General features: G+C 34.2%; 1 protein-coding gene across 1 annotated transcript in view; it reads left to right on the plus strand.

Annotated features, from left to right (window-relative positions):
- The window catches only part of LOC132795278 (high affinity cGMP-specific 3',5'-cyclic phosphodiesterase 9A), a 141,311-nt gene that overhangs the window by 4,252 nt on the left and 121,352 nt on the right, over positions 1-15,707 (plus strand). Inside the window, exon 3 of the mRNA XM_060805928.1 lies at positions 11,994-12,040. The gene's annotated coding sequence lies outside the window, so the exon portion shown is untranslated. The remainder of the gene's footprint in view (positions 1-11,993; positions 12,041-15,707) is intronic.

The following is a 15,707-nucleotide window of genomic DNA, read 5'->3' on the forward strand; positions in this document are numbered from 1 at the left end:
ATGAGAGTATTAAATCAGTGTTAAAGCTAACTGTATAGTGTTTATCTAAATGATTATCGTTATTATTGTTGTTGATGTCGTAGTCGTTGTCGTTGTCGCTGTCGTTTGCCGACTCTTATTATTGCTATTACATGTGTAGTTATATACGATACTTGTCTTATTATCATCGTCATATTGTTTCTTGTGTGTTGTATTTCTTACGCTGGTTTGCGCTGTTGACACTTCTAAGACGTTTGTGATTGACACGTTTACTTGATTTTAACACACACACAGACACATACACACACACACACACACACACACGCACTTGTCGCTCTCTTGAATCAACGACTTTACGAGTTTATGCACGATACCCGTGCGATAAAGTGACGAGCCGTGGAGCTCTCGAGCCCCGGAGGCCTTCGCCCGCCTCTTAGTTGAAAGGCGCAGTTCAACAACTTGTCGTTGAATTCGTTTTGCGCAGCTATTAGATAATGATATAGTACTCGTACTACGAGTACTAACTGTCCCACTGCCCCAGCCCAACCTATCATCATCATCCCCACCAAAAAAACAGGAACAAAATACAAACACCCACACCCCGTTATGTGACCAGTTGAGACAGTTTGCATCATTTGTCCAGACCCCTCAGAAGAAGAATACCAAAATTACTCACGAATACCGCCATAAACTGGCTAAGGGCTGATCTGCTCTGATCCGATCTGATCTTTGCTTTAGTCGGACAATTGAGTGAAATCCTTCAATTATGATTAATACAAGACCTGACTTTTCGCCTCGCAGCTAGCTCTATTTATTGCAATTACCCAAAAAAAATATATGCATATAAAATATGCTGTGGAAAAACACTTTTCGCATTGAATGAAATTTTCCATCGCATTTTGTGTGTTTACTTTGAAATATTTATTTAGATTTTCGATTGCATTTCCGAGAGTTTAAGTTCTAAATAAATATTTTTTTACGTATACTTTATTTACTTATGCTTGAGCTGATTGAAATTTAATTTCTTTGTTTATTAATCTGTTATTTATTAATTTCATATTGTTACGATGGATTTTCGGTTATATTTCATTGTTGTATATTTATTTTAAATAAATTTATTTAAAAATTGCGTTAAATTTTTTGTTATTTATGTTAAAAAACTTTGATTACACATTCATTCAATGCGTTCATTTAGTAAACTTTATATCCAAAGCACCATTCATCGCTAAATAAATAAATATAGCCCCGTTTCACATTTTCCATCTGTTTCGCTAGATAATAATATGTTTATTTTAGAATACGCACTCGACTTGAATGCCTATATCAAGTCAATTTGAAATGTATATAATTAAATACGCATAAAATTGTTTTAGGTAACCAGTTAAATTGAATAGAGTAGCTAACAACTGGTTGAGGATGATTATGAAGGCAGCAGAAAAAAAGAGGCAGAGGCAGAAAAACAAAAACAACAATGTTATGTCTTTGGCGCCACTAAGAAACGCCACGAGAACAACAACAAGCACTTATTTTAACAGCAACAGCAACAGCAACAACAACAACAAACAACAACCACAACCAGCAATTATCAGATCCATAATTTATCAACAATTTTCATACCAAGACCAAGGCGTTTGTTAAGTGTTATTAAAATTACAAACAACAGCAACAATTTAACAGCATGCATGCAATTGTGTGTGTGTGTGTATGAGTGTGTGTGCGTATGCGTATTCGTGTGTGTGTGTGTGTGTGTGTGTGTGTGTGTGTGTGTGTGTGTGTGAATAACTCATTTGTAAGCAAGTTCGAATCTATCGGGGCATTTTGCGAGTCTCATGAATATGCAAAAGGCAACGAACGCATCGAAGGAAATGCCGGATAGTTTTCCAATCATAAATTATAGTGGCAACAACGACAACGACAACAGCAGCAGCAACAGCAACGACCAAGTTTTCAGCGGAAACTTGCAACCTGACAGCTAGCCTGGGATATTAAAAACAATTATAACTGTCCCAGGCACCGCAAGACTCAGAAAATAAACGCTGAGAATGACAACAGAAAACGCCAAAGAAAAGATACAATATAGAGACCCATCGTTGTTGTCCTATCATTAAAATACAAAATTCGAAAAAAATTCCAAAAACGAAACGCAGTGGAACAACTTGTTTTCTTTTTCTCTCTTTTTGTTTAAGTGGAATTGGAAATGCGAGTTGAAACAAATAAAAAAAAAAACGTATTCTTATCAATTGATAGATGATATTGGTGGTATATACACAAATGGAATAGTTTTTTTTGTAATTTAAGTGTAAATGATATTTCCATTTCATTGTTTTCTATCGTACGTAATTATGTAGGTCAACTACTAAAATGTGGGTATTTTAGAGTGGAAACAACTGCTCAAAGACTGTCGTCGTAGATCTGTGAATCAGCAGCCATATGTGGGCTTCTGAATTGGCATCGCTATCACACACAATATCATCCGATTCATCGGTGCACATAGTATATACATATATAAGAATGAGTATAGAACTAGGGATTGGGAAATGGAAATGAGAATGGGATTGGGATTGGGAATGGGAATTGGAATGGTAATGAGAATCGGAATGGGAATGAGAATAGTAAATAAAAATTCATGTGTTGTTTGCATTTCAACGCAACAAAATTTGCCGCAATGGCAGCTGAGAAAGCTTTAAGGTGGGACTGATAGATACCCTGTAATCGCTTCTCAAACATAATAACTTTTATTCAAAAGTATTGCAGAAATATTTATATGTACAAATTTATACTTCTTTTAAGACATTAAAGTTCTAGCTTCGATACCCTTTAGTTGCATTCCAATAAGTACAGGGTATGCAGAACAAACAAAAATTGTCGAAATATTACTTAGTAATACTAATAACGTTATATTGTTTGTGTAGTTTTTGTTTTTTCCTCCTTTTTTGTTTTGTTTTTGGTTTTGTATTTGTTGTTAATATATTTCTGTTGTTGTCGTTGTATATTTAAAATTGTTTCTTTTTTTTTTTTTTTTTTTTTTTTGTTTTTGGCATTTTTAATGTTTTGTTAACTACGAAAAATTGTATAAACAATGAAACACTTAAGCACCGCACCGAAAAAAGCAAAAAGCGAAAAGCGCATTGTGCGGGCGTTGTTTGTGCCCGCTAAATCAACTAGTTAAGAATTTAGATTTTTGCTTTCGATTATTTAATTATGGATATGCAAAAATGTTGTGTACTTATATTTTAGAAATAATGTAATTACTTCTACAATATTATTGTTTTAGCTAAGAGAAGAATACTTTTTTAAAATAAGTATATATAAACAAATATTCTGGAACTGAATGAAGATCATATTTGAAGGCTTTGAAATATACTACTTAGTAAAAGAATTTGCTGAACATTAACAAACTTAAATATGTTTTTAATAATCAGTTAAACAGCTATTAAAATGTTGTGTTGCTATAGCAACGGATTAGGGGATTTTTTTGAGATGTTTTTAATGCTCTTTTTGGACTTAGAACTATCAGAGAATAGTTATTCTAATGATATTCTGTTGATCACAAATATTAACATTTTATTAAATTAAAAATACAAATTTGATAGGTTTGCGTTCAGGTTGCTTGGTTTGGTTTGGTTTGGTTTGGTGTTGGTTCGCTTAACTTTCTTTGCGAAGATGATGATAATCCCTAAACGAAACCTGATCTTCACTACCTTTTGGCACAGCATGTACTAAGCAACTGCGCTCACGTATAACATTCGACTACATGAACCTGTAAGCCAGTTACCAGTTGTCAGTTGGTGTTGCATGTGCAACAAACTCCTCAAAAACGAAAACTAAAGAAAAAAATGAAAACCCAACCCAGCCCAGAACCCAACCCATAGCATTCGATTCGATCTTGGTCTGTTTATGAACGATCTTGACAGTACACAACACGATCGCAAAACTGAGCGAAACTTGTTCTTGGTCTCTGTATGTGTGTGTGTGTGTGTGAGTGTGTGGATGGAAGATGGGAGGATGAGGTTGGCACATTCTTGAGCGGCGTCATCAATGTTTGCGATGATGACGTTGAGAGAGTGTCGCTGCATGTTGATCACGATGATCATGATGATGATCATTGCGTATTGAACTGGCTGTTTAGCCAGTTGCTGCTGCTGCTGCTTCTTCTTATCTCTCGCTGTCGTCTTTGGGTTCCGTTCTACAGACGACCTTAAGCGGGGCAAAGAACAGGCACCACCAAAGTTGGGGACTGGAGCAAACCACTTTTGGTTTTGTTGTTTTTTTTCTCTTTTTTTTTTTTTTGTTGTGTTCTCCCTGCTGTTGTTGTTTTTATTTAATAGCAAACAAAGATCGCTACAATGTAGACCTGTTGCCGCATAGTTTGACTCGATTACTACTCACAAGATATTTTCCCGTGCCTTGCCCACCAAGTTTTTACAACCGGTTCGCTTCGTCTCTGCTATTTTTGTGTCTCTGCATCACCAAACAAACTCGACAACAAAATTTACAAAAAAAAGCAGAAATCAAACAACGACATTATAAGAAAATAAACGAAGAACAACAACAAAAAAGTGTGTGTGTAATAATAATAAAGGTGTAGGGGGAAGCAGAAGAAAAACAACTAGAAGAGAGTGTAATAAAACGCAAAAGAATTGATAAGGTGTGCAAACGCATTCGAAACGCATTTCCATGAGTACTCGATTATATGGTCAAGAGCTACACAATTAACTATGAGAGAGAGAGAGAGAGAGAGAGAGAGAGAGAGAGAGAGAGAGAGAGAGAGAGAGAGAGAGAGAGAGAGTATACTCCAATTTATTCCAATACTGAATCTGCTATATAGCGAAGCAAAAGTTCACCTCAACCTCTTGATGCACATTTGTTCTTGTTGTCCGAGTTTTTTTTTGTGTTCGTGAACTTTGGGGGCTTGGACCTGGGAGGGTGGACGGTTGGCTTTCACTTTTGATTACGCTTCGATCGCATACTATATAGCTGCTCATTTGCCATGTTCTTCCCTATCAATGCTACGTAATGAAAATACCCGAGCAACAGCAACAGCAACAGTAACAGAAACAACAACAAATAAATAAATAAAAACTGTCGCCAATCGTTGATAAGAGACCACCGAAAGCAGCTCAAATGACTGGAAAGTACTAGGCACGGGTGATGGCAATGTAATAGCAATAATAATGCCTCAAATAACTAATAATCAAGAGGCTTAATAGTGCGCATTTTGGACTTATTAGTCAGCTGCTGTTGCCGTTGCTATTGCTCATTGTCATTGTTGATCTTGCAAATGATTCAGCTGAGTTGGTTTAGTTTTCAAATGCACTCTCGAGTCCAAAGCTTACAACTGATTGTCATCATCGCTCTCAATCAGCTGATTACGTTGAAATGGAAAAAACTTTCCATTTAAGCGCAACAAATTGTTTGTCAAACTTGTGTCAAATCAATCACATTAATGACGTACATCGTTCACTGAGCAATGAAATAATCTTTTCGAAATCTTTTCTAGAAAAATGAATAGAAATTTGCTGATCTTGTATGTGAAATTAATTATTAATTTAATTTAAATGTGAATATACAAATTGCAATTCCTAACATTTCTAAAGTTCAGAAAAAGCAGAAAACTTCGTTTTGAACTTTTTATTTCAAAGATGTTGATTTTAAATAATAATAATTAGGGTGTCAAATAGATTTGTCTCATCGCCATGTGTATTACAAAATCAAAATCAAATTTGTATGTAAATTGTAGCTTAAAATATTATTTAATTAATATGGAAGTAAAGCTTTTAATTATGTATGCCATTGCGATAGAAATAGAAAGAATTTCAACTGCTATCTTAAATGAAAAAAAACATTTTATATTAAAAAACTTTTAATTCTAAAAAGTTCAACTTTGAATTCAGATTTCGAGTGTCAAATAAATGAGCATATTTTTTCTTTTTTGCGATCTAATATATAGTTTAAAATATTTGTATTATATTATGATTTGATTGATTTGCTTGCATTAGGAATACAACGAATCTTACTAAATAATATTTATTAAATTTCCTATTTTCTGAAATAATATTAATTCTATAATGCAATTTTATTAAACAAAAGTATTTCAAATGTGAATAAATTAGTTTAACTTTGAATTTATAAATATGATATAAAATAATTTGCATTCGCATAGTACTTAATTAAATAAGAATTTAACTAAATTATAGTTGAAAACATTATTAATATGATATGGAAATAAAATGATATTCAAATATGAAAATAAATGCGCAATATAATATAAAATATAAAGATAATTAATTTAATTATAGTTTAGATCATTATTGATAATTAAGCCTTTACAATGAAAATAAATTAGTTTGCTAATTTATAGTTCAAAACATTATTAATATTATATGAAATTGAAGTCTGTTTCACTGACTGTGAATTTGATAATGTTTGCAGTTGATCCTCGCAGAGATCTGAGATTAAATCAAGTTACTTGCGTATCTTGAGTGCATCTTGCACTTTGTAATAATTTTGTGGACTTTGAACGCAATGCCTGGTATGTGTGTGTGTGTGTGTGAGTGTGTGCGTGTGTGTGACAAACGAGTCTTGCATTGCCCATAAAAGAGCTTAACAGTGAGAGCAAAATAGAGGGAGAGCGAGCGTGCAACTTGCACGTGCTGAGAGAGGAAGAGACAGAAAGAGAGAGAAAGAGAGAGAGAGAGAGAGAGAGAGAGAGAGAGAGAGAGAGAGAGAGAGAGAGAGAGAGAGAGAGAGAGAGAGAGAGCAATTGAGCGTCGCGTTAAGTGAGAAAGAATTGAAATTCCAAGCGATTCTACAACAAGGGAGATATGCCAAAGACGCGTCTTCTCTGTATGCAGACAAGTGCACAACATAAATTGCAAAACAATCTGAGCTCGAGACTCACTGTTAACTGGTAAAGCTTATGCTTATATCTCTCTTTGTGTGTGTGTGCGTGTGTGTGTGTGTAAAAAACTAAATAAATACAAAAAAAAGGGGCAAAAAATAAAGTTATCAGCGTAACGCTTCGATGAACTGTCAAAAAAGTTTGTGACTCTAAATTTAGAATGTTCAACTACGAGCGTCGTTTTTTCTATTTTGCTTTTTAATTTTTTTTTTGGCAAACAGTTCATTCGCATTCGCAATCTCGTATTCACATTCTCCACTCTTATTCTTCATACGCATTGCGATTGCGATTCCGATTCCCATTCGCATTCGCATTCCCATTTTCATTAGTCTAGTTAACAATGAGAAGTGCCTTTGCCTGATAACAAGCTACCTTGTCACACGTTGGGCGAGTTCTGTTATTTTCTTTTCCTACTATATCATCAAATGTGTTAAGTGCAATTTGTTAGCCCAATTTGCGTATCAAGCGAATACCTAATGAGCTCTGCAAATGATATTGCTAAAGAGCTGAACTTTGCACCCAAAATCGAATTGATTAATGGATCTTCAAAGTCTTCAAATCATAATCGTCTCACGAAGGTCTTTGATCTGGCGAGTGCCTAACGAAAGCGATCAATAATACTTTTTTTTACGATTATGTCTTGTATTGTCTTAGTTTTAAGAGTATCTGAGAGTCGTTCAACTTTGCTGTGTTTAGCTAGTGAATAATCTTGTGATCTTAACTCTCTTGAGTTGTTGAGTTCATAATATGTACAGGTTAAAAACCTTTGTGCTGTTGCTGCTTTGTTCTTTTCAACTTTTATTGGGGCCAAGTGTGGCAAAAATATAATTTAATTATCTTTTCTTTTTGACAGCAGCCGGCAGTTGTGAGAGAAACTATTTTTAAACATTTTTGTTGTGCGAGTGTGTGTGCTATTTATGAAAAGATTATTATTATTTTGCATTTGGCAAGTAGATAAAGTGTATTAAGATAAAACGCATAACGTTTTCCAAAACAATTCGAACGAAAGTCAAAGAGATAATGCTTCATCATGTGTGATCTTTGTTCTTTGAGTGGGAAGTTGTTACAAATTCCCAAGGGGATTTGACATTAGTTTCATTTTATATCTTGGTATTCATTAGATAAAGCACACGAGCAAATCGACATTGAAGTTCTTCTGTTCGATTCTGTAAATGTATCCGCTAATTAGCGCTTATAAATGACCAGACAATAGAGTTGCCAGACTGAAACCCAGAAGTGAATTGTCACACACAGACTTATTTATTGTGTGGTTTAGTTTCTAACACCTTAACGCTTGCTTTATTATTATTTTGGCTCAATTTGTCAACGCGCTACGTAAAAAATGCCAAAGCCAAAACGTAAAACGACGCGACATGACTCGCAATTTATGAGATACATTTTGTTTTTGTTTTCCGTTTTCTGTCTGTTTTATTTTTTGTCTTTTTTTTTTTATTTTTGGGGGCAACGCATGCGCAGAGTCGCGTGCCAGCTGAAATTGAAACCGATACAAAACAAAAAAAAGTATAACAAACTGAAATGAAATTGAAACTGAAACTGAAACAGGAGGCGACAAATTATCAGTTCGCGTCAGAGTCTGACAGTTGGAATCAGTTTAAAGGGTGACACTTATAATTCACAAGCTGCCGCTGTCGATTATCGGCAGAAACCTTGGCTTTATTCGCAGTCGCAGTCGCAGTCGCAATCGTCAACGTTGGCCATGCAAATCGCTCTGATCTAAGGGCACCCGCAGAATCGCAATTTTTAGTTTTTTTTATTTTATTTTTGATCAAGGCAAAGTCTTCGTTAAAGAAATCACATGTGTTGTGCGGTTGCCAAGCGTCGAATTTAATAGAAGACACGTGTGAAGACTGGAAGCGATTGGCACACAAACTATAAATAGCATACCACAAGATTAATTTTATCTGGAAAACAATGAAAGAATTTTTAGCAAGTGAAACTGTCTTTTGTATTGCTAATGGCACTTCTGTGCTGTCAATTTATGACGATGAGAAGATAAAAGCTTTTGTAGAAATGATCACCGAATTCTTGAGACTAATTTTCGGCATCGTTAGAGGTAATATTTGTAATTTCATTTAGTTCTTAATTCTTATTAGATTATAAATGTAGCATGTATCAGTTATATAAATATAAAATATTGTATAGTAGTTAATAATAGGGAATAACAGAAATAGAGTCAGAACAATCAAAAATCGAATTACTTGAAAAACTATAAATTGTTTAATCGCTGTCAATTTATAGGGATGCGAAGCTAAAAGTTCTTGTAGTAATGATCACGAAATTCTTAAGAGTTTGGTATATTTTTTGTCTTAGTATAAATAGAATAATTGAAATATCAACAATATAGAAGTATTAGAATATAAAATATGATGTGAATTAAATAGGAAATACTTGAAAAATAATCATGTTTTTGGCCTGTGTATCAAATGCACAGATAGATTTTAATTAAGGAATGATCGCAGTATTCTTTTGAGATCAATTTATTAGATTTTTGGCGTTAAAAATAAAATATTGCATTTATTAAAAGTGTAAGTAAATTGTTTAGTTTATTATTACTTAAAATGGAAGATACATAAAATTGAAATATATATTTTCTTTACACTACAAAATACAAAACTAATGACAAACTAGAAAGAAGTAAACTGAGCGAACTTAATGAATAAAATTCTTAGATGTATGAGAAGTGAAACAGAAAATGATGGGAAACCCATTAAGTGGAAATGTTTGTATATTTTTGTGTTTTTTTATTTCACACATCGCAAGTCCGATCATTTCCTTTGGCCAAGAGTTGCATGCTTGGGTAAACATTTCCAAGTTATTTGTTTGTTTGTTTATTAGTATTGGAATTTCTATGGGCACAACAACAAGTAAATATCTATTTGTATATATTTCGATATATATATATATATATCGTGTGTATGTCACTTGGTTTTTGGTTTTCAAAATGTTTTAATCAATTGATTTAAAAAGTTCGCCTTGCTACAACTTATTGTGGCTGGCTGTGTGAGTGTGTGAATGTGCGTGTGGATGGATGGATGGATAGATGGATGGATGGATACTTCTCGTGTACACTGAAAAGTCCATTAGCAAGTCAAAAAACTTTGCGAGATTTTATAAAGTATTATGTAATAACATTAAGACAAGTTTCGGGGTTTATTTACGCTTTTGCATATTGAAATTGAATTTGTGCCAAACTGCAGATTGAGCTTCAAAAATCAATCTGTTGTGTTTTCGTTCGTTGAATATTGATTAAAATGTGAGCGATGTGCCGTGTAATCCTTAAAGCAAGAAATTATTCAATTGTTTCGCTTTTATCAACTTAACCTATGAGAGAGCCAGTGTGTTTGGGTGTGTGTGTTTGTGTGCCACAAAAATGCAGTCCGGAAATGGCTAGTGAAAATATGCAGCTCAATTTGCTCGATTTTGTTCGAGCTTTCGTTGCATTCAAGTTTGCGGCTTGTGTTGACAATGACAGTGTGTTTTTCTACCTCTCTTTTGTCAGTGTATGTGTGAACGTGAGTATGTGTGTGAAGAGGAATCTGTGTGCACGTTAGTGTGTGTTTGTGTGTTTGTAATTCTTTATTTATTTTTAATAAAGCAGAGACTATCATTTTAGTCCTTTGGAGCTCTTCTGTTGTGTATGTCAAGCACAGAGTTTGCAGGCAATTTTATAGTTATCAACACTCGGCAAATTTAATACATTTCATATGCAGCATGCACACAAACACAGTAAGCCTTAAGCTATGACCACGTTGCGTATGCGTGATATATATATATACGTATGCAATGCTGTCTCGTTGCATCTTTTAATCCCAATTTTCAAATAGTTTCCGCTCGCAATGCTTGTTACAAGTTAATTTTGTACATTTTGTGCAACAACTGCAAATAATTCGAGGTATTAAATCAATCAGCAAATAATTAGTTTGAACTAGGCAAAACCAAATAAATCACTTATGAACTGATTCATATAATTTGCGGATTGTAAAACGAATTGCTTTTATATTTTAGTACTTTTTTTTTTATTTCGATGATGGCGGTGAAACACTTTCGGACTTTGTGTGTGCGCGCTGAAATTAAATGCAGTGTGTTTGTGTTTAAAAGTTTATAGCTGGGCAGCTCTCTAATCTATTGATCGTTTTAGTATTTCATATATGTACATACATATATATGCGTACTCATAACTGACCACATAAGTCATAAAAAACACACACATACATTGACACCGACACACAGAAAGATACAAATACAGATACACAGTTAGTCGCAGTTGTAGTTGTAGTTGTAGTTGTGTGTTTGTAGCAGTTACTTTCTGGCCACAACAATTAACAATTGAAATTGATAACAATTTTTAATTACGCCGCCGTCGAAGCCTAAAGGCAACAACACACAACATCAAGCGGCGTTTTGTTTTTTATATACCTTGTAGCCCATAAAAACGAAACGAAACGAACAAAAAACAAAATAACACTGAGCAAACAGGCGTCTCATAAAGCGCGACAAAACAGATAGAGATATGCGAGCGATATATTAAGTATACGTACGCTTGGGTTGACCTAGTCAACTAGCTAGAATTTCCGCTGCAAAACTATAGTAAAGTGTTGTAAAATTTAAATAGTGTCATAAAAATCGTAGTGCAAACTGATCACAGGGTAGCTGTGTGTCGTGCAGCATGCTCTATGCTCTTACTTTGTTACATTTTCCTTTGTTTTGCTTTTATATTTATCTTTTGCTGCGGGCAGCATTGAAATGTTGGTCTAGATTTCGAAAGCCGCCATATATGAGTAAATAAATAAATTGACACACACATATGTAGATACCAAACACACACACACACACGCACACGCACAATTGTAGATACAATAAAACTTGCAGCAACAGTTACAGCAACAGTTATAGATATAGATATATAGATACAGATACTTATTGGCCATATCAAGGTGCGATTGTTGAATTGTTAACATGTCTGTTTACACACTCATTTTGATGTAACAATTAATCAAATAAATACCATTCTAATTGCATACAAAGATTGTTTTCAAATGAGATTTCAAATGTTTGCCTCTTCCATAATTTGTGTCAATTATTTTACTTACAGTGCGCAACATGAGCTGAGAATTGTATGGAGAATTGGATATCTTTAAAGTAAGTTGAAATAAATACATAAATTCCTATCTTGATTTTTGGATTTCATTTAAATGAATATTTATTTATTTTACCATTAAAATGAATTTCCATTTCTGATGTAAATGCAAAATATTTACTTAATTTTATTCGAGATGAGAGATGGCAAGTTAAGCTGCAAATGAATGTGTGAGTTATATGTATTTATTCACATATCACATTATTCATTATCTGCACCTCCGACTCGCACTCATCTCTCACTGTCAACGGTGGGGCGATTTAAGCAAGCGGAACGAACACTTGTCGCCGTATTCAAAAAAAAAAAAAACGGAGCGAGTTGAAGCGAGTTGTGAGTGTAAAGCGCCATTGATCAATGGGTGTATCAAGGCGGCATTAGCCGACTAAAGCCCTTCTCCAGATGTCACTGTGAGCAACGATAACAGCACACTTCAGTTTGTGGCTGTTGTTGTTCTATTTCATTAAATTTCTGTTTATTCCGTGTGCTCTGCGTTATTGTAGATACAATTGTATCTGCAAGTGTCGCTCACATGTCAAGTTCAATTAATTGCGACTTCCTTTAGTTTTTGCCACATTAGCGTAATTATTTATTCACATTCATACATATTCTTTATGCTCCCTTCGCCTTAATTACTCAAAACGTTTTCTTAGATGTGAGTCTCACATACAACTAACACTTATCGATATTGGCAAAAAAGTTTTCTCAATTTATGTTGCATGCAAAATTCAAGTTTTTCACTGTCTGACAAATTGCTAACTCTCCAGCTTTCGGTTTGGGATTCAAATGTAGCTATAATATAATAAAAGCTTCTATAGTTTTTAGTATATTGGTTTATTTCTTTAATTTTACAATTAGAAAATAAAAGAAAGAAAAATATATCTGAAATGTGTTTAAAAAGATTAGTACAAAATTTTAAATTTTTATATTATGAAATGAATTATGTTAAAAATGATAGAAAAGAAAGCGAGAATGATAGCAAATTGAAATTATGACTAAAATTACTAATAGTAATTTTTAAAATGTTTCAGAAAAATGAATATAAATCAGGGTGTCGAAAATGATTTATATGTTTTTTTTTTTCATTAACAAGTTTTGTATGACACTTACTGATATTTAATTAACCTTTATTAATTTGTCAATTATAAAATACTTGAAAAAAAAACCTAGAATAAAATAAATTCCTTTATATCAAATTTGTAATGTAATCAGTGTGCCTAAACAAATTAATATATATATTTTTTTAATTTCTCAATTTTGAAGTAAATTTAATATAAAATATATTGAATTTAAAGAAGCTTTTGGAAAAAAATCAGTGTGTCTAAATTGTTTGCTTCCAATAAGTAGTTGAAACTGTTCATGTATGTGTTTCAAGCAATTTCTTTTGAAATGTGTGCTATTTATTTGTATTTGTCGTTTTACGTTTTGTTTTTTGTTTAAATAGATTGCTTGTCTGTTGCCTGTATCGCTAGGGGCATCATTTAACTGCCTTTCACTTTGAAGTTTTCCCAGCGGTCGCGTTTTGTTTTCGCTTGTTTTTAATCATTTGTCATTGCAATGTAGTTGCAGTTGTTGTTGTTCTTGTTGTTGTTGTTTCTCTTTCTCCGTGTTTTGTTGCATTGTTGTCAGTGTTGCACTGATGGCGGTGCGTGTGTGTTTTCATTGACGTCACAGGGCGAATGCCACCACCAGGCACTGAACCACTTACTCAACCACTGAACTACCGAACGAACCATCATCCAGACAACGACTACAGTATAGTATATAGTATATGGTATAAAGTGTGTTGTGTGTGCATGTTGCACGCAAACACAAAATACCCAAACACAAACTGTTTGCCACATTGTCCCACCAACATTGCCACATTGTCCCAATCGTTGTCGTTGCTCCACTCTATGTGTATGTGTGTGTGTCTGTGTGTGTGTGTGTAAAGCTCTCTCAAGTAAGCAGGTCAGGCCGCAGTTCGCTGAGTGCGCCTGGCGAGCGGTTCTTGCGGTTGTCCAATCCCTCAACCTCCTCCTCGCTCTTGCTCCTTCTATGCTACTAACATACAACAAGTAAGAAAGCTACAGTCGAGTGTGCTTGACGGTGAGATACCCGTTTATACACTTTTTGAATAGAGGCAAAGCAGTGCGGTATTATTCTTCAAATTTACCAAATTACCACAAAATACTAAAGTGTACCGAATGGTATATTTGATATATTGATATATGTAGCTACCCATTGTGAATAAACGCTCAACAGAGCGGTATTATTCTTAAAATATATCAAATTGACATGCCGCAAAAATACTTAAATATACCGAATGCTTTATGTGGTATATTGATATATTTACCCATTTTGAATAAACTCAAAGCAGTACGGTATTATTTTTAAATTATTCCAAAATAATATACCAAAATACTAAAATATACCGAATGCTTTGGTATATTGATATATGTAGCTACCCATTGTGAATAAATTAGTGCGATATTTTTCTTAAAATAAATATACCACCGAGAGCTATATTTGGTACAGTATTACTGGCAAAATATACCATTGATTACGAAATATATCGAATTTAACCCGATTTCTAATGTCTCTGAGATCTAGATCGTCGATTCTGTTGACGCTGATTTAGAATAGTACTTTATGGGGTCACGGATGTCTTCTACTGCCTGTTATTATACCCTTCTACCCTAATGGGTAGCGGGTATAACATGCAGAAGCAGCAAACGAAGCAGCAACATCAACAGCAACAGCAACTTGGTTGCTTTCGCGGTTAACTTCAAGTTGTTCTGTTCTGCACTTTCTTTTGGCCGCTGCCTTCACCTACACTACTTTGTTGCATAATAATATTTTTCGTTAGTTAAAATTGAAATTGATTTTTATGAGTTGTGACCGCAAGGTGAGATACCCGCTGTACTTTAGCCATGTCTCCGCTTTCGTTTCCGTTGCTCTGTCATTGCCAGTTGTCTGTTTTCCCATTTGCCGTTGTGTTTTGGCCAATTGCAGTTGAATTGGCGCCCGTAAGTATGCAGTCGACTTTTGTGTTTTCGACATAAAAATCAATTTCAATTAACCAAATATGCAAATATTTATGCGACTATATAGTATATCACTGGACTGAGCCATAAATATACACGCCTATTGATCCAATCAAAGCTGTCAGCTTTCCCTCCTTGTTTTCTTTTTTTTTCGATTTTTTTCGCATTTTATTATATTGGTTGTTTTGGTTTTTTTCCCCCTTTTTGTGACTTTATTCCTGCGCTTTGTAATGCCACGCGCTTATTGATATTTAAAGAACTTTGGCTTGTTGACTTTTCTCGTGCGCCGAGGCAAACAAATTTACAAATTTACCAACACACACAGACGACAGGGTCGGTCCATCAGTTCATCAAGCAGTCGAGGCAGACAGTGGCAGCATTTGGTTGAATCAGTTGATGATGCCTCAGTCGACGGCTGTGGCAAAAGTCACGTTTTGCATATTGCTTGAAATCTTAATAGACTCTTATAGGTGGCAAATAGACTTAATAACTTCATTAAATTTATGAAAATTAACTACGCAAGTGAATGCTACGCAAATGCTGCAAATATTGAAATAGGAAAGTAATTAGAAAATAAGTAAAATTGAGGAGGGAAAGAAATGTATAAGAGCCTTGAGTAGATCATTTATTTAATAATATAACGTGT

Source organism: Drosophila nasuta, chromosome X, assembly GCF_023558535.2.
Source record: "Drosophila nasuta strain 15112-1781.00 chromosome X, ASM2355853v1, whole genome shotgun sequence".
NCBI classification, from domain to species: Eukaryota; Metazoa; Arthropoda; class Insecta; order Diptera; family Drosophilidae; genus Drosophila; species Drosophila nasuta.